General features: G+C 39.9%; 1 pseudogene; it reads right to left on the bottom strand.

Moving 5' to 3' along the window:
* Positions 1 to 441: 441 nt before the first annotated feature.
* Positions 442 to 873, bottom strand: LOC100399223 (small ribosomal subunit protein eS12 pseudogene; annotated as a pseudogene).
* Between the last annotated feature and the right edge of the window lie 17816 nt (positions 874 to 18689).

The raw sequence follows: 18689 nt of genomic DNA on the forward strand, positions 1-18689 counted from the left end.
CCAGCTGCTCACCCCAGAATGTTGGGAATCATTCTAGATAATTTCATTTTTCTTACTTTCCATATCTAATCAGTCATCAGTCCTCCTGATTCTTATTTATCATTTCTCCTGGGGTGACTGCCATAGCCTCCTAACTTGTTTCCCTTATATGTTCCACACAATAGATACTGCATTGTTTTAAAAGTGTAAATTAAAACATTTTATTTTGTGTAAATCCTTCAATGGCTTCCCTTTTATTTAGAATAAAATCTAGCATCTTTTATTTTGTTTTTCCATTTTGGGTTTTTTTCCTTTTTCTCTTTTATCTGAATTGTGGCAAGTACTTCAAAAATCTAGCATCTTTAAAATAGCCCTGCATGATCTGAACTCTTCCTATCTGGGCAACTTCATCTCTGACCACTCTTGCCTTTATTTTATTTTAATTAATTTTTTTGTGTGTGTTTAAGCCAAAGATTTATTTCTGCATTTCTTGCATTTGACGAAGTACTCTTTGATGACATCCTTGGCCTGAGACTTCTTGCCATAGTCCTTAACCACTACACAACTGTAACCAACCACTTTACGAGGCTTCCCCTCTCTGTCAGTTTTACAGAGGTCTACCCATTCCCCTAGTTTCTTGTCATCAACCTTAATTAGGTTGATTTGGTGTTGAGCACAAAGGGCCTCCATCCACTTGACATACATAGGCTCATCACTGTTGGATGCAAGAACACAAAGGTGGGCTTGGAGCTTGTCGAAGGCTTTGGCAGCTTTGTGAATTCCATGTGCTAGGCCATCGTGGACGAGGGTGATATTCAGCACCTCTTGTAAAGCAGTATAACATCCATTACACCTCCAGCAGCAATGCCTTCCTCGGCCATGGCGGTGGGTTACGGGTAAAGCTGAATCTTGAATGCGCCCAAGCCTCCGCCTCTGCACGACTCGGCAGTGGCTGGGAAAGATCCACTCTTGTCTTTATTTGCTCACTCTAGCCTCAAGGAATTATATCAATTCCTCAAAAATAGTCAGTGTCTAGTGTAATGCCTGGCTTAAATTCAAGCCCCTCCCAATACTGACTGCCCTCAAAATCAATTTTCAAAATGAAATCACATATGAAGTATTAACGTTAGAAAACTTCTTTAAAAAACCCTTTTTAAAGTATTAATTGACCTTTTTTTCTTTAAAGTGATTGACTTTTTACTTACTGTAGCAAGGCTTCAGGGGGAAATAGCAAATTTGAACAGATAGAAGGCAAAACAATAAACTACAGTATCCCACTGGAAACAGCTACCTGGCTTTGTAGTATAGCGCAGATGTGTTTAACAGAAAATAAGTCATTTTTTTTTTAAGTATCCTCAGGGTAATATATGTATGCCATCTACCACAAGAAAATTATCATCAGAATGTTAATGGCAGATCTTATTATTATTATTTTTGAGACAGAGGCTCACTCTGTCACCCAGGCTGGAGTGCTGTGGCGCAATCTAGGCTCAATGCAACCTCCGCTTCCCATGTTCAAGTGATTCTCCTGCCTCAGCCTCCTGAGTAGCTGGGACTATAGGCATGCGCCACCACACTTGGCTAATTTTTTCTATTTTTAGTGGAGATGGGGTTTCACTGTATTGGTCAAGCTGGTCTCAAACTCCTGGCCTCAAGTGATCCGCCCACCTCAGTCTCCCAAAGTGCTGGGATTACAGGCATGAGCCACTGCACCTGGACTTATGACCTTATTTGAAGAATTTAAAAGATTTTTTGAGAAATATTTGAAGGGAACTTTGAGATGATGGTTAGGTCTGAAGACAATTAAGTGCTTGTAACTAGAAAATGTTGAGATAAACCTGCCTCACCCCCTCAGGAGGAGCCTTCAGTGTTCTGTTATCTATAGCTATGTAACAAACCACCTAAACTTAGTAGGAGAGAACAACTGTCTATTTGTTATTATTATCTCTCATGGATCTAGGAGCTAACAGTCCTCATGTGGTTGCAGTCAGACTGGCCAGGGCTGAAGTCACCTCACAGGTGTTTTCATCCACACGTGCAGGTGGATGCATGCTGTTGGCTGTGACCTCAACTGAGGCTTTTGGCTGGAACTGGTACACATGGCCTTTGTATGTGGCCTGGGTTTCCTCACAATAACTGATCTATGTGGGAGAAAAAGGTCTAGCCATCATGGCCCATGTTGAGACATTTCTGAAGGGCTATTCCAGCTCTAGAGCTCTCTGTGGAGTCAGCCAAGTCTGTCCTTGGAACTGCATTACAGCTTGACTTCTCCTGCTTCAAACTCCTGCTTCCTTCCCTTCCCTTCCCTTCCCAGGTGCTGATACCAAGCGGCTCCTCAATGAACATCATGCACACTAAGTTAGTCTTAGAGTCTACTCTTGGGGAATCTAGTCCACAACAAAATGGGAACTGTAAATTCAGTAGGAAAGGCTAGCTATGAAGACCAACATAAGCTGGGACCACATGAGGCCCCTCAGTGTTGGTGCCAGAATTCCCACTTGGGGCATTGGGAGCAGCATTCTCCTGTGTATGTTTGAGAATGGGAGGTGGGGGTGAAATTCACCTTGGGGATTTATTTTGAAGTGGCTTGTATTCAAGTATGCTATATCTTAGATTATATATTTACTTGTGGACCTGTCTGGACAGCTTACAGAGATACAGAGATGAGAATACAAGTCCCTATACATACATACACATTCTCCTCCACCGTACCCCAGCCACTCTTAGGATAACCATATATGGTTGGTGAAAATATCTGTGGCATTCTCTAGAAAGTCTGAAGAACTAAGGCACTTGGCAGAGTAATTGTTTTTTGTGGCCAAAGAGAAGCAAGAGAATAATCTGGAACACAGCCAGAACTTACAGTGGAGGGCTGATGAAGGGTACAGGAACTACTGTCCTTCTTGCCCAAACTAAGTGGTCCTATGAAGATTCACCTGAAGACTTTAAAAAGCTTGTTAGTCTGTCTGGAATAAACCAAAACTCAGTTTAAAGCCCCTTATCTCTCAAATATTAGCATGGTGATCCCTCCTTTGATTTATGTTTTTACCCATGTATTACCTTTTCAAAGAGGCTTCCTTGATTGCTCACTGTGCTTAACTTAGTATGCTTTCACTCCACTTTTACACTATTTTTTATTTTCCTTTATATTGATTATCACCACTTGACACAATTTCATGTATTTATTTGCCATCTCTCCTCCCAGAATGTAATCTCCAGAAAGACTGAGAATTTGTCTATTTCATTGATCATTATATGCCAAGCACCAAGCAATAGCACAAGCTTAATACATATTTGTGGATTGAATGAATGACCATTTTCTTGGGTAACCAAAATTTCTTTAATTCTCTATATTCTTCTAGAAATTCCAAACTCTCCAGACATGGAAAAGCTAGGCAACAGCAACTTTTTACTGAATGTTTCCTAAATTACTTTTATTTCATATTTTTGAAATTAAGAAAATAGATTACTATAATAAAATTAGTAGAAGAAAATAGATCACTTAGGTAAACATTAAACGTGTATGCTTAAGCCTGGGTAAATTGAAAAATGCCTCTTCTCTCTTGATTCCCCTCCTTTCATTCTCCCAATAATGCAAGACAAGGTCATTGCTTCCTAGTGTTTATTAGCTTGAAACACATTTAACTTTTTTAGTGAAGAGATCATGTGGATCAGAATGACATATGAGCATGTGAGCCTGTTTCTTCCCAATCAATCAGTTGAAATGGAACATGGATTTATTTGAGTGAGGCTATCAATGCTCCCTTGAAAACACCAACCATCACAATTAAGTGCTGATAATAAGCCTGAAATGTACTGATACAGAGTGATACAGGATATTTTTTGCTCCTTAATTCAGCTAAAATCCAGGTTCATGTCACATGACCAGGAAAAATTAGGCACGTGGACACATTGAAAGGTGAGGAGAACGAAATTTATTAAAAGAAAGCTCTCAGTGAAAAAAAGGGATACTGCCAACAGGCTTCCACCTGACAGATTGCATACCAGACCCCGACACACGAGCTGAAGAGGCCAGCCTCCTCTACCGTGGTGCAGAAGGCACGAATTCCTGATGGCTCCACCCCACTCTCCCAGTGCGCAGGCAGGCCTCCAGTCTGATGCAGGCATACCCAGACAAGGCTCTGGGCAGGTTTTCTCATCTGCACAAAAACAGCTCATGTAAACACTTGCGCGGCCAGTCGGAGATTCTCCGGGTACCCTCCCTTATCTGCCTTCTGCATCTATCAAGAGTACATTATATTTCCGATGGAATAGGGTGACTTTATTCATGAAAGGTATACATGCAGTCAACTGATATAGAATCATTTTTTAAAGAATCTGCTTATGAATTAGAGAGACATCCATAGAACATCTTTTGGATCCAGTCTTCTAACTTGCTGCGAACTGCCCTCTCTCTGTGTTCTGGAAATTTGGAGCTGACACCTCAATCCGTATGAAGAAGATACAGTCTTCCTAAACTGTGACACTCTTGACTCCTCTTAGGGATAGATATTCATTCTGGCGACATGCTGGGGACCAAACTGGGCCAATGAGACTCCTCCCCTTGAGATTTGGAATTGAGACCAAAGATTTCAACTCTTTTTGAACACAGGAGGTATAATCTAGTGAGGGAGTTGCTGATGGTGAATACTTTCTGCTCCATGTCCTAGAAAACAGGAACAGGCAGTGTGCAGAGACTTGGAGGGGAAGCAGAGACCTGCGAAGGAGGGCCTCTTGGTTTCCCAATGGTGTGTGGGGCCTTGCTTCCAGCTGGCCATTGAGATCCTGCTGTATCTCTGTCCTTGGGTTCTATGAGGCAAACTCATTGCTTATTGTAAATCCCCCATTCCCCACCAGTCTAGCTCACTTAGTTCTTGAGGACTAAACTCTGACTTCTTTTTCTTATCTTGCCCAAATTCCTACCTAAGAGGCCTGGGGAGTCACGCCCTGCAAACCATAAAGTTTCATCAAAGTGATTTTATTTAACTCTCTAGAACATGACCTTCTTTCTCACCTGACTCTGGCATAACATCACATAACAAATAAAAAATAATCAAAATATTTTAAACCCCAAGTGTATTTCCTTGTCATATTCTTGAAATGGCCCTGCAAAGTTTTCTCTTGTGGGAAAAATCTACATTCTGTTGAGAACCACCTTTCCCTTTTTTTTCTTTTCAGATTCAGGAGATAATCAACTAAGAGTCAGGCACCCTTCTAAGTCCGATAAAAAAACATTTCACAACCTCTTCTCTCTGAAGCCTGCTAGCCAAAAGCTTCCTCTGCACAATAAAACTTTGGTCTCCACACTGCTGGGTGCCGTGGTTCACACCTGTAATCCTAGCACTTTGGGAGGCTGAGGCGGGCAGATCACCTGAGGTCAGGATTGAGAGACCAGGTCAACACAGTGAAACCCTGTCTCTACAAAAAATACAAAAAATAGCTGGGCGTGGTGGCGGGTGCCTGTAGTCCCAGCTACCTGGGTAGCTGAGATGGGAGAATCACTAGAAATTGGGAGGCAGAGGTTGCAGTGTGCCGAGATTTCTCCATTGCCCACTAGCCCGGGTGACAGAGGGAGACCCTGACTCAAAAACAAAACAAAACAAAAAACACCAAAAAGCTTTTATCTCCACAATCCAACCAAAACATTTCCTTTCTATCGATCCCAGGTCCTTAGACAAACTCAACCAACTGTCAACCAGAAAATGTTTAAATGTACCTATAGCTGGGAAGCTCCCTGCCACCCTCCATCCCCCAAGTTGTCCTGCCTATCTGAACCAAACCAATGTTCATCTTAAATGCATTTGATTGATGTCTCATGTCTCCCTAAATTGTGTAAAACCAGGCTATGCCCTAATCACCTTGGGCATGTGTTCTCAGGATCTCCTGAGGACTGTGTCATGGGCCATGGTCAGTCATATTTGGATCAGAATAAATCTCTTCAAAATATTTTACAGAGTTTCACTCCTTTTGTCAGTCTCTATCATTTGCCATCAAATGTTCTAACAAATATACTTTTTTTTAAAGTAAGTTTTAGGCTTCCTAGGCCTGCCACTTTCTCTCCAACTGCCAGAAAAACAAAGAGGAGGAGGAGTTTCTTCCCTAACAGAGAAGCAGACGCTGTTTAGCAGCTTAAAGGTATTTCTGATAAAGGGATGAATCAAGGAGGTTCACAAAAGTACCGGTCTTAATATTCTGTTCAGTTTAGAGACACATGTAAAAATGTATAACCTTGTTCTCCTTTCTGTTATTAAAAACTCTCTGTGAAAGATATTTGTACAAAGGAGCCTTTTCAGAGGGGCAAGGTCCTCTGAAGTTTCTATGTCCTCCGGCAGTCTGCAATTCTAATTGGTTATCTTAGTAACTTGTTTCCCTAGTAATTGTATTCAAACTGACATCTCTACTATTTAAAAGGCAATTAAATGTTTGCCAGAATTCTTTGTTAAGCCAGAAAAGGAGTTTAAAATGGCTTTTCCCTTTCCTTTATGGTCAAATGAAGAGCACATTTATGACTCTCTGGGTTTCCTTTTTCAAATAGGTGAAAGTTTTTGTCTCATTAACTAGAAGCAGTTGAGGTTTGTAACTACTTCCCATTCTTATTGCTTCCCATTTTTATCTCTATCTCACCATTTATTTTCATTAACTGATCCCTAATACTGGGAAATGCATTTGAACTCCATGAGTCCTTATTTCCTATTTTTTCCCACACCATATTGAAAAGATGAGCGTTTCCATTTCTGTAGCATCGGCTTGCTGTGTATCAGGATTCTCAGGCGCTGAGCATGAGTGCTACTTGAAGAAAAACTAATTTGATTTTGTGGTCTCTTGGGGAAGTGGAAAACTCTCTGCAAAATTTTGTTTTGTCAAGAAAGCAAACTCATTTTTCGGTGCATGTCCAAATAATATTTATTTTATCTGATGCGTTTGAGGGGTGCCTTCTGGGTTTTAGAGATTTGCCTGGTTCTAGGGGGTTTTGTAAGATTTGTAGTTCAGGGCTGGTAACACAAAGTGAAGAAAGGAAAGTTACTGGTGAATTGGAGCCTTGTACCTTTGATGAAACTGGTCCAGAGTACCCCTTAAATGAAGCCTCCTTAAGGCTGCTAAAATGCTCATTTTTTGTCACTATTATCACTCTTTTCTCTTTTTTTTGGTCACTATTGTCACTCTTTTCTTCATCATCCTTGGTCCACACTTGATTATTTACCTATCACATAATACTCAGCTAGGCAATTAAGGAGGCACAAAGCTATTGTGACATGTATGGGGAATCTTGATACACACATGATATACACAAAGATAATCTGACTCACAGACTCTAATTTCTTCATGATGTTTCAGTCTATATAGAATGCTCTCTTATTTCTCCTCACCTCTTAAAAAATTTTTTTTCCTCTCATCATTTTTCAAGGCTAACTTTTGAGTTCAGAATGAAGCTCATTTTGTGGAAGCTTGTAACATTCTGTATAATGATACCATTCAGTGAGTTTCCTACTCATTGAAACTTTTCTTAACTGGTCCCTCTTTTTCCTGGGTGTGTAGGCTCTGGATAATTCCCTTGATTTTTCTCCTTATTAAAAATAAGTTCCTGGTCAGGCATGGTAGCTCAGACCTATAATCCCAGCACTTTGGGAGGCCAAGGTGGACGGATCACTTGTGGTCAGGAGTTCAAAAACAGCCTGGTCAACATGGCAACCCCATCTCTACTAAAAATACAAAAATAAGCCGGGCATGGTGGTGCACGTCTGTAGTCCCAGCTACTCAGGAGGCTAAGACAGGAGAATTGCTTGAACCCAGGAAAATGGTTGCAGTGAGTTGAAAGAGGGCAGTTGTGCCACTGCCCTCTAGCCTTAGGGACAGAATGATGCTCTCTCTTAAAAAAAACAAAAAAAGAATTTCCCAATTGTTGGTCCCACAAGGTCACATAGATAGTGGATGAGGAAATCAGAATTTGAAACCATGCAATGTGTTTCTAGAGCATGGAATCTTAGTCATTGCAGTATATATCAAATAAAGGATGGAAATGGGATGGGAGGAAGCATGGCATCAAGGATAGGGGGCGGGTTACAGGGTAGTTGTTCCAAACATAGTTCAAGGCTTCTCCTGGCCCCCCAAAAATCATGGGCAGAGTAGATACAGTTTTGTGGGTTTTTTGTGTGTGCTTTCTTTTTCTTTTTCTTTTTTTTTGACAGAGTCTCACTCTGTCACCAGGCTGGAATGCAGTGGCACAATTTCGGCTCACTGCAGCCTTGATCTCCAGGGCTCAAGAGATCCTCCCACCTCAGCCTCCCAAGTAGCTGGGACTATAGGCACACACAATCATAACTGGCTGATTTTTTTTTTTTTGGCTTTGCTATGTTGCCCAGGCTGTTCTATGACTCCTATACTTATGCAGTCCTCCTGTCTCAGCCTCCTATGCACACGCACACACAGAGAGAAATTCTCTATATGACAGGTGCTGCAATTAGCTCTTTAAAAATGACCATAGTGTGCAAACTTCCCTTGTTTTTAGTTCTTTCCTCCCAGGTTTCCTAGTTCTTCTTTATTTCTTCTAGGAATCCTGATAAACCTGTTCCAGTTAAAATTGCTCTGTGAACCACCACAAAGTTATTGGTGTAAAACAACAGCAACTATTCTATTATATCTTGTGGTATCTACAGGTCAGGCTCAGGGTTGCTCATGCAAGTGCATGCTCACAGTGACTGAAAATATAAGAGAAGATTGGAACAGGGAATGGAGGACTAAAGCAGCTGTGGGCTGTGAAGGCATTTCTCTCTTCACATAGCTTCTGAGTTTCTCCATGTGGTCTTTCTGCATGAGTTAGTCTGGGTGTTCTCACATCATCATAGCCTTAGGGTATTTGGACTATGTACCCTAAGTTCAGAACACTCAGTTCAAAACGGAGTGTTCCAGCCAAAAAAACAGAAGCTGCATAACATTTAATGACTCAGCTTCAGAAGTCACATAGTGTCACTTCCACTGCATGCTACTGGTCACAAGCAAGTCATAAGCCTGTCCAGATCTGAGCTACTGATGAGGCAAAGTTCCAGGAGCATCAGACAATGCTATATATTTTTTTATTTTTGATTGTTACAGATATTTAAAATAACTGAAGAGGAGAAAATAGTCCATTATATACTTAATTGTCTACAACTTCTTCGTTTCTGAGGTTCCACATGTTGCTATGGTATCATTGTACTATCATGTGAAGAACTTCTTTTAGTATTCCTTTTAGAGCAGCTGCTCTGGCAAAGAATGATGTAAGTTTTGCTTCATCTGAGAATATCTTTGTTTTACAAATGATATTTGTAAATATGTATTTGTAAAATATACTTTGGGGATGAAAATATACATCCCCAAAGTATATTTTCACTTGATATAGAATTCTGAGTTGATAGTTCTCTTCTTTTACCCCTTTGCAAAATGTCACTCCACTTCCTTCTAGCTTTTATGATTTCTGGTGAGAAATGTGCAATCATTAAACTTACTGATCCTCCATTTGCAATGTATTCTTTCACCTCTGGCTACTTTCAGTGGCATGATTATAATGTATCAAAGCATGACTTCTTTTTTTTATTGTTTATCTTGTTTGAGGTTTTCTTAGCTTCCTTTATTTGTATCTTTATATCTTTCATCAAATCTGGAAAGTTTTCAACTTTTATCTAAATTTTTTTTTCTGTGTGACATCCTTCCTTCTCTCCTTCTAATATTATAATAATATAAATATTAGAACTTTGGTATTGTTTCACAGGTCTTTGCGGTATCATTTCTTAAAAAAAAACTTTTCCTCTTCATTGTTCAGAGAGGATAATTTCAATTGACCTATCTTCAAATTCACTGAGTTTTCCTCTGTCATCTCCACTCTGCTGTGGAGTCCATCTAGTGAATTCTAAATTTTATTTTGTTTTTCATACCCCAAATTTCCATTTAGTGGGTTTTTTGGTGTGTTTTTATTTTTATATCTTATTTGAAGACCTTATATCTTTCCATTGGTTTAAAGAGAATTTGTGGATTTGATAAAGAAAATGTGGCACACCATGAAATACTATGCAGACATAAAAAAGAATAAAATCATATTCTTTGCAGCAACATGGATACAGATAGAGGCCATTATCCTAAGCAAATTAATGCAGGAACAGAAAAGCAATTACTGCATGTTCTCATTTATAAGTGGAAGCTAAACAGTGGTATTCACGGACATAAAGATGGCAACATAGACATTCAGGACTAGTATACTAGAGGGTCAAGAGAGGGAGGGGGACAAGGGTTAAAAAATTAACTATTGGGTATTATGCTTAGGACTTGGGTGACATGATCAATTGTACCCAAAACCTCAGTATCACACAGTATACGCAGGTAACAAACCTGCACATGTACCCCCTAAATCTAAAACAAAAGTTTACATTTTTTTTTAAAGAGTGTTTGTTCTCATCTCTTGAAGTGTGGTTATAAAAGCTGTCTTAGGATTCTAACATCTATATAATCTTGGAGTTAACAACTATTAATTGTCTTCTCTCTTGTGAAATGTTGAGACTTGCCTGATTCTTCATGTGCTAAGTAATTTTGGATCACATATTGAACATCTTGACTATTAAGTTATATGACTCTGAATCCTGATTAAATCCTATGAAATAGTTTATTATTATTATTTTTTTGGGACGGAATTTTGCTCTTGTTACCCAGGCTGGAGTGCAATGGCACGATCTCGGCTCACCGCAACCTCCGCCTCCTGTGTTCAGGCAATTCTCCTGCCTCAGCCTCCAGAGTAGCTGGGATTACAGGCATGTGCCACTGTGCCCAGCTAATTTTTTGTGTTTTTAGTAGAGACGGGGTTTCACCATGTTGACCAGGATGGTCTTGATCTTTTGACCTCGTGATCCACCAGCCTTGGAGTTTTTTATTTTTGTAATCAACCTTCAAATCCTATGAAATAGATTAATAAAAAAATTTTTGTAGTTAATCAACCCAGTCAGGTTTAGACTACAAGTTCCTATTATCTTACTGTGACCAAAGTTCTAATTCAATTCCATTTTTATATCTTTACAGTGCTATTTGGATTTGTCCCAGGTCTAGGCCGCCTCATAGCCAGTCTTGGACTTGTGTAGTGGCCTACCCTATAGTTCAGTTATTAAATCCTTTAGCATGCTATTCAGGATCATTCAGTATGCTATTCAAGGTGCATGTGCACCTTGGGGGTTAGCTCAGAAATTTGTACAATTTTATAGGATTATTTTCTTGAGTTTTGTTATTTTCACAGTCACCTTGATGCTTTCAATCTCCTAGCATACCCCTTTCCTGGTTCATTGGCTTTTGATTTCTTGCTCTGCTGTGCACAGCATTTCCATCTGGGGCTAAGCAGTGAGAAAATATATAGAAAAAAACAGAGAAATATATAGAGAAATCAAAATATATAGTCTCACTCTCTTGAGACTATAGTTCCTTTGATCATAATACATAATTCTCTTGGAGTTTTAGACACCAATGTGGCTGCTTCTCTTGTTACAAGATTGCCAGAAGACTGGTACAAGAGAGAATGAAAAATCTGGGAGGAAAAAACCAGAAAATTTTCTCTATTCTCTCTGACCCATAAGGACCCTCCTTTCCACTCTTTGGACCAAAATAGAGGACTCCTCTTGGAGTATTTTCTTTTTGCACCCATTGTGCAGTTCCAGATTTCAGACTGCCTTTGAGTCCAGGACAGGAGATACTGAAGGAGGGATAACAGGAAACTTAGCACCAGTTTCGTAGTACTTGAAGTTCTGGATTCCTTCCCCGGTCTGTCATGCCCATACACTTTCTAGAGTCCTTAGATAATTGCTCTGTGCATTCTGTCCAGAGTTTTCAGTTGCATTCAGTGGGACAGAGTAGATAAAGTACACTTACTTTACTGTGATACTGTTTAATACCTAATATCTGCTTTTTCTTCTCTTGGGCTTTCGTTTTCTATTATTATTTGAGTTAGATTTTTAATCTGCTCTATTATCAAAGCTTGTGGAACCATTTGGATAATAGAGCAGATTAAATTCTATGATTTGTTTTGTTGGTACTGTGTTAACACTACACTGCCATATTGCTGCCAACAAGGCTTTTATTTTCAATTGCATTCATAAGGGTTATTTAACATCATTTTCTCTAGTGAAATAGTAAACAACAATGAAAATAAAAACTTACCTCTTCATCTGCAAAGCCAAACCAAATAAAAATATCAGAAGATTCTTGGATCTGTAAAGTACCAGTGTTCCTGGGTCTTATTTGGAAACATATAATAAAGAGACTGCCTAGATTAAAACAAAAATTATGTTGTATCGCTATGGTTTAAATTTGTGTTCCCACCCAAATCTCATGTTGAATTGTAACCCCCAGTGTTGTGGAAGGGGCTTGGTTAGGGGTGATTGGGTCATGGGGTGGATTTCCTGTTCTCGTGATAGTGAGTGAGTTCTCATGAGATTTGGTTGTTTACAAGTGTGTTGCACCTCACCCTGCTCTCTCTCTTTCTCCAGCTGCATAAGACATGCCTGCTTCCCCTTTGCCTTCTGCCGTTAGTTTTCTGAGGCCTCCCCAGCCACGCTTCCCATACAGCCTGTGGCACTATGATCTTGATTTAACCTCTTTTCATTATAAATTACTCAATCTCAAGTAGTTCTTTATAGCAATGCAAGAACAGACTAATATATGGATTTTTTTGGATTCTGGAGATTCAGTGCTATAGATTTCACATGAGTTTGCCTATTTTGATTAAAATGTGGCTATTGTTTGTCTTTCTGTCTCTTCTTTGTTTCATATTTCAACTTCTGGCTCTTACTATTAACGTCTCTTTGCCCTTTGAAATCCCCCTTCTTGGTCCTGCTGCTATCCCACTACATTCTACCACTCAGTTGGTAGTAGGGTGATGGTGGAATCATAGGCCTCCAGTGAACCTCAAAAGCTACCTAGTCCAATCTCCTGTCTGATACAATGGCTAATTACTCTCTGAAAAGAAGTCTCTATTATTTAATTGACCTTCTCTTCAAATTTCAATTCATTTTTTAAAAATGTGAACTCTAACAAGTTTATACAGAATAAGTACACATCACTTATTTTTAACAATCATAAATGTTTTTGCCAAAACTACTATTTTGAGTTTACCCAAAAAACTCAATCATATAATAACAATTATTTCCAATGAGTTGCTGGTTTAAGTGAAACAATATGACTATATACACAAGAAAAGGACGGCACAGGTCTATAATATCAGTAAGTGCTAAAGGAAAAGGAAGCCTCGAGAATGCTTAGTCGGAACATGTGCTGGGTAGATAGTCTTTAAGCTTCCCTTGAAGACAGTGGCTCAGCTAGAGAGATGGAATTGAGGAGATTAGGGGAGGGGTCTTCAGGCAGAAATGGATCTAGACTCACAGTGGGAATAAGAAAAGTACGAATAACAGAAAGTGACGGAATGGAAATGAGTGGCACTGATATGTGTCCTACTCTGAAAGATAGGACACAGAATTCCAAAAGCCAATCTCTACCTTTCCAGAAGGCCAAGAAACATATTTGGAAGGAATACAAAGCATATGGGCCTGGGGTTTAGGAGTGAGAAATCGTCACATTTTAGGATAAGGGATGGTTAAATATTCTGCCTTGCCATTGGATCAACCTGTATTTAAAGTTTAGGTCTTTTTCCCACTGGCCGTGTGACTTCTCTCAGGAGAGGTCCTGTGTTTCCTCACTAGGAAAGTCATGCCTACCTCGTAGCCTCCTTGTAAAGACTAAATAACATGTTTGTAAAATACTCAGAGCAATGGCTGGCACAAAGTAAGCACTCAGTAAATGGTAGCTCTTCTTATTATTTTGATGGAAGCTCTGAAGTGTTTGAAGATGGGCTTTTCCTCCTCATTTTCACAGCAGTTCATTAAGGAAATGCTTTCCAACTTTGAAATTTTTGTCTTCATCATTATTATTTTTATTATCTTTATCTTTTGAGACAGGGTCTTGCTCTGTCACCCAGGCTGGAGTGTGGTGGCACAACCACAGTTCACTACAGCCTTGACTTCCTGGGCTCAAGTGATCCTCCCACCTTAGCTTCCCAGGTTACTGAGACTACAGGCATGTGCCATCACGCCTAACTAATTTTCATATTTTTTGTGGAGATAGGGTTTCAGGTTTTTCCATGTTGCTCAGGCTAGTCTTGAATTCCTGGACTCAAGTGATTCTCCTGCCTCCCTCCCAAAGTGCTGCGATTACAGGCTTATAGCAATGAGCCACCATGCCTGGCCTCCTATAACTTAATGTTATATAAGCATTCCTATAACTTAATGTTCCAAATAGTCTGACAGAGATTTATTTGCAACTTTAATACCACTCCTGACAGAAGGTAGGTGCTACAACAAAAGAGGAATAAGGAGAACATAATTTAAAGAGCATATTGAGATAAATAATTTATGACTTAAATTATGGATCTGAACACTGCACCAACCATGACTGTGTGCTGATGATGTGTCCATTCTTCTACTCCAACTGGTTACCATTAAATCCCCTCACCTGCGGTGCATGGACTGTCCTTTCAGCAGAAGTGCCTGAAATAACTTTGTTTCTACATTAAAATTTAACGTGTTCAACTGGTATTCTGAAATCTTTGCAAGGAGTTACATGCTGTTTCAAAGATTCATTAGGCAATTGACTATTTGAATTTAGAAGTGCATTTTCCCGTAAAAACTTGATTTAAACAATTTACTTCTGAGGTAAGTCCACCAACTGAATCCATAATGCAACTGAAAAATTAAATATTTTAAAATAGAAAGGGAATTTTTAAAACTATGATGTATGGGGCCGAGCGTGGTGGCACATGCCTGTAATCCCAACATTTTGGGAGGCCGAGGTGGGTGGATCACAAGGTCCGGTCAGGAGATCGACACCATCCTGGCCAACATGGTGAAACCCCCTCTGTACTAAAAATACAAAAAAAAAAAAATTACCTGGGCGTGGTACTGCACACCTGTAGTCCCAGCTACTCCAGAGGCTGAGGCAGGAGAATAGCTTGAACCCAGGAGGTGGAGATTGTGGTGAGCCAAGATCACTATACCACACTACAGCCTGGGCGACAGTGCAAGACTCTGTCTCAAAACAAAACAAAAAACTATGATGTAATATTGGCTATTAAGCAGAATAGAAAAATAGCATTTGTCATTGAAACAGTAGCCCCACGTTCAGTCCTCTGCTCAGCTACTCTTTGGTTGTGTGAATCTGACCAGATCATTATTCCTCTCCATTCCACAGTTTCTTCCTCTGTGAATGAAAGCATGGGAAGACTTTTACAAAGTATTTCCTATTCCTATACCCACTACAAGGAACTAAAAGAAGCTAATTATAGAAGGAAACTGTATATAGTGAAACTAAAAAGGCTCTAACCTCATGCTACTAACTCAGCATCATCCACAAAGATCATCATCCACAAAGAACATCATGTGAAGTGACCAAAAGAGAAGCAGGGTTCTGATGCAGGACTCTCTTGCTCCTGGACACAATGCAAACTAGAGATGAGACTGAAGCACTTCGAATTCTATCCAGTTTAGAGGAATGAGGGCTTCAAAGAAACAGTGGGCTTCAGGAAAGACAGCAAACATTCTACTTTGAAACATTCCCATGCTTAAATATCTCCAAGAGTCCTATTTAGGTTGGATTTGAGGATAGATATTCGTTAGAAGGGGGTCTTAAAGCTGATTTTGCAAAGTATTGTACATCAGACTGAGTGAATGTCAAAGGTCAATATCAAAGAACTGGGAGAGGGCACTAATAAAATTATGGGGCCAAGAGTCCCCAGGCACCCCTTGGCTCCACCGTAGATGGAAATAATGGGACAGGAGGAGGAAGCCTTCAATAAAGGAGAAACGTTTTTTTCTTTTTAGAAATCACTTGGAGGGCAGTCATTGGGGAAACTCTGAAAGGCCACTGAAGCCTCAAACTCAGATCAGCTGACAGCTGTGGAGCCCTTTGTGTCTCAGTGTCCCTAGTGTGACAAGACAAGGGGAACTTGAGGCCACAGAAACCCAGCAGCTAACCCATCTCATAGTGGGGAGGAGGGAATAGAAATGTGCCAAGCCCAATTGTTGAGGGAGCCAACATCAGCTACAAACACAGGCCTTTCTTTTTTCTTTTCTTTTTTTTTTTGAGACGGAGTTTCGCTCTTGTTACCCAGGCTGGAGTAAATGGCATGATCTCAGCTCACCGCAACCTCCGCCTCCTGGGTTCAGGCAATTCTCCTGCCTCAGCCTCCTGAGTAGCTGGGATTACAGTCATGCGCCACCATGCCCAGCTAATTTTTTGTATTTTTAGTAGAGATGGGGTTTCACCATGTTGACCAGGATGGTCTCGATCTCTTAACCTTGTGATCTACCTGCCTCGGCCTCCCAAAGTGCTGGGATTATAGGCCTTTCTTTATGATAAGGGCAGGGGAAAATTCCTAGCAGACTGGAGAAAAATGAAGAATCAGGAAAGAGGTCCAGCCAGGCAATCAGCAAATGGCTTCCTGTGAAATAGATTTGGGGCATCAAACAGCAGAGAACTGTAAACAAAAAGGTTGAACTCTCAATGATCTCTAAGTCTCCTTCGCACTCTAATATCCTGAGGGTCAACGCATAAGAAATCTTTATCACAAATTTTGATACTTATAGAAACACAGATTTAAGTGGAAAAGATTGAAGGTGGGAAGTGAGTACCTTCATTCAGAATCTCGTGATGATTCTGAGGGGGGCTTTGAGCACTTGCAAACACTGGATTCAAGGGTTTTGTTATCACTGATTTTATCTGCAACATGAAGGCTCTCTTAGCAGGGTGTAGAGCTGTTCAATGAGGAGCACAACTTACTCTCTGTGGCCCATAAAACATCGTTGAAGGCTGCAGGACCACCTGGAGGGTATCTTGAGCCTTGAGCAAAAAACCAACACCTCTGACAAGAAGCTGCAGCTGATCAAGAACTATTGGGAGTGAGCTTCAAATCACTGAGAAAAAAGCAGAAAACAAACCAAAAAACAACAGAAAACTAATGGGAGAAAGTAAAGTCTGAACTGAGATCCATACGTATTACTGTGCTGCAATTTGTGGGTAAGTATTTACTATCCAATGTAACTAATCTAGAGAGTATGATCTTTATCAAAAATGAAAGGAGATTACCTCCAGTACCTTTGTTACACATGGTGATGGTTGAAACAAATAGCAGGTAATTCCCAAGGAGCTTCCAAAGAGGCATTTGATATAATAAACAGATATAATCCATATACCCAACCTATCTGGCTGTTAACTTTTCTGTACTTTACTATGAGATCCTTAATAACCCAGAGCTTACCTGTGAACTGACTAAAACCACTTTTTTTGAGACGGAGTCTCTCTCTGTCACACAGGCTGGAGTGCGATTGCATGACCTCAGTTCACTGGAACCTCCACCTCCCGGGTTCAAGTAATTCTTCTGTGTCAGCCTCCCAAATAGCTGAGACTACAGGCACACACCACCATGCCTGGCTAATTTTTGTATATTTAGTAGAGATGAGGTTTCACCATGTTGGCCAGGGTGGTCTTGACTTCTTGACCTCATGATCAGCCCACCGCAGCCTCCCAAAGTGCTGGGCTTACAGGCGTGAGCCACCATGCCCAGCCTAAAATCACTCTGATGAAGCCATAGAAGAACTTGATATACTGAATGAAATTCAAAGACACCACCCTTATCATGCAGTTGCTTATAGAGACAACCTAACATGGCCATCAGTGCAAGAGAAGAATGTGATGTGGCAGAAGAGACAGAAAAGAAAATGCATACAAGGTGTGATCTTTCTTCCCTTCAGGAAACTTGTACACATCTCCATTGCCTTTTCCACTTGGATTTCCTGAAGCAAAGAAACTCATTCATGCATATGGGATCAACTGTTTATAGTCTTTTCACAATGCAGCTTTGGGAAAATTCCATTCCTTCCATTTGTCCTGGCCCTCCTGGTGTACAATTACTGCTATAGAAAATTGTTAATGGCTTCATTTTATATAAAATATTAGTAACTTCCATTTATATAGTGGACTAAAAATGTACTTGATATTTAAGAAATCTGAACTAATTCTGCAAGCGATTATGTTTTGTACTACCATAAAGATCTGAAAATGTAGTTAATTACAATTCAAGAGTGTTCTGTGTAACTTCTTAATTTCTTCATTCCCTCCCTTAATCTTCTTCAAGAGTTTCCTTTCAATATGGAACTTTTCCATGCTCTTAACGTATTCCTTGTTAGTATGAATCCAGAAGTATTAGAGCGAATGAAAAAGCATTTCACATTTCTGGCCTGGGGGGAAATTGAAATGTCTTCTATATGTTAGTTTATGGAGGTCATGTATATCCATAACAACAGGGAGTTTTCTTTTCATTTGCTGCTGTTTAAGTTGACAACTTCCTTTCCCGATAAAAATTCATGTACACCTCTTGTCTTTTACTTCTGGTATTTACCCTACTATGTAATAGAAGTATTATGTTGCTGTGAGGATACACATTTTTTTTTTTTGGCAAATTAAAGTGCATAGCATTACTTAATACCATAGAAAGCAGAAATAAATTACACAAGTCCAATGTTAAAACTTTAGTACTTTTCCATGAAGATTGGTGCATGTGTGAGAGGGTGTCCGTTTCATCTAGTGATTGTTATTCAGAGTTGGACCAGCATTTTATGTTGCTAATGCACTGTGGTCCCAAAATAGCCTTACAAAAA

The sequence above is a fragment of the Callithrix jacchus genome, chromosome 9, assembly GCF_049354715.1.
Source record: "Callithrix jacchus isolate 240 chromosome 9, calJac240_pri, whole genome shotgun sequence".
NCBI classification, from domain to species: domain Eukaryota; kingdom Metazoa; phylum Chordata; class Mammalia; order Primates; family Cebidae; genus Callithrix; species Callithrix jacchus.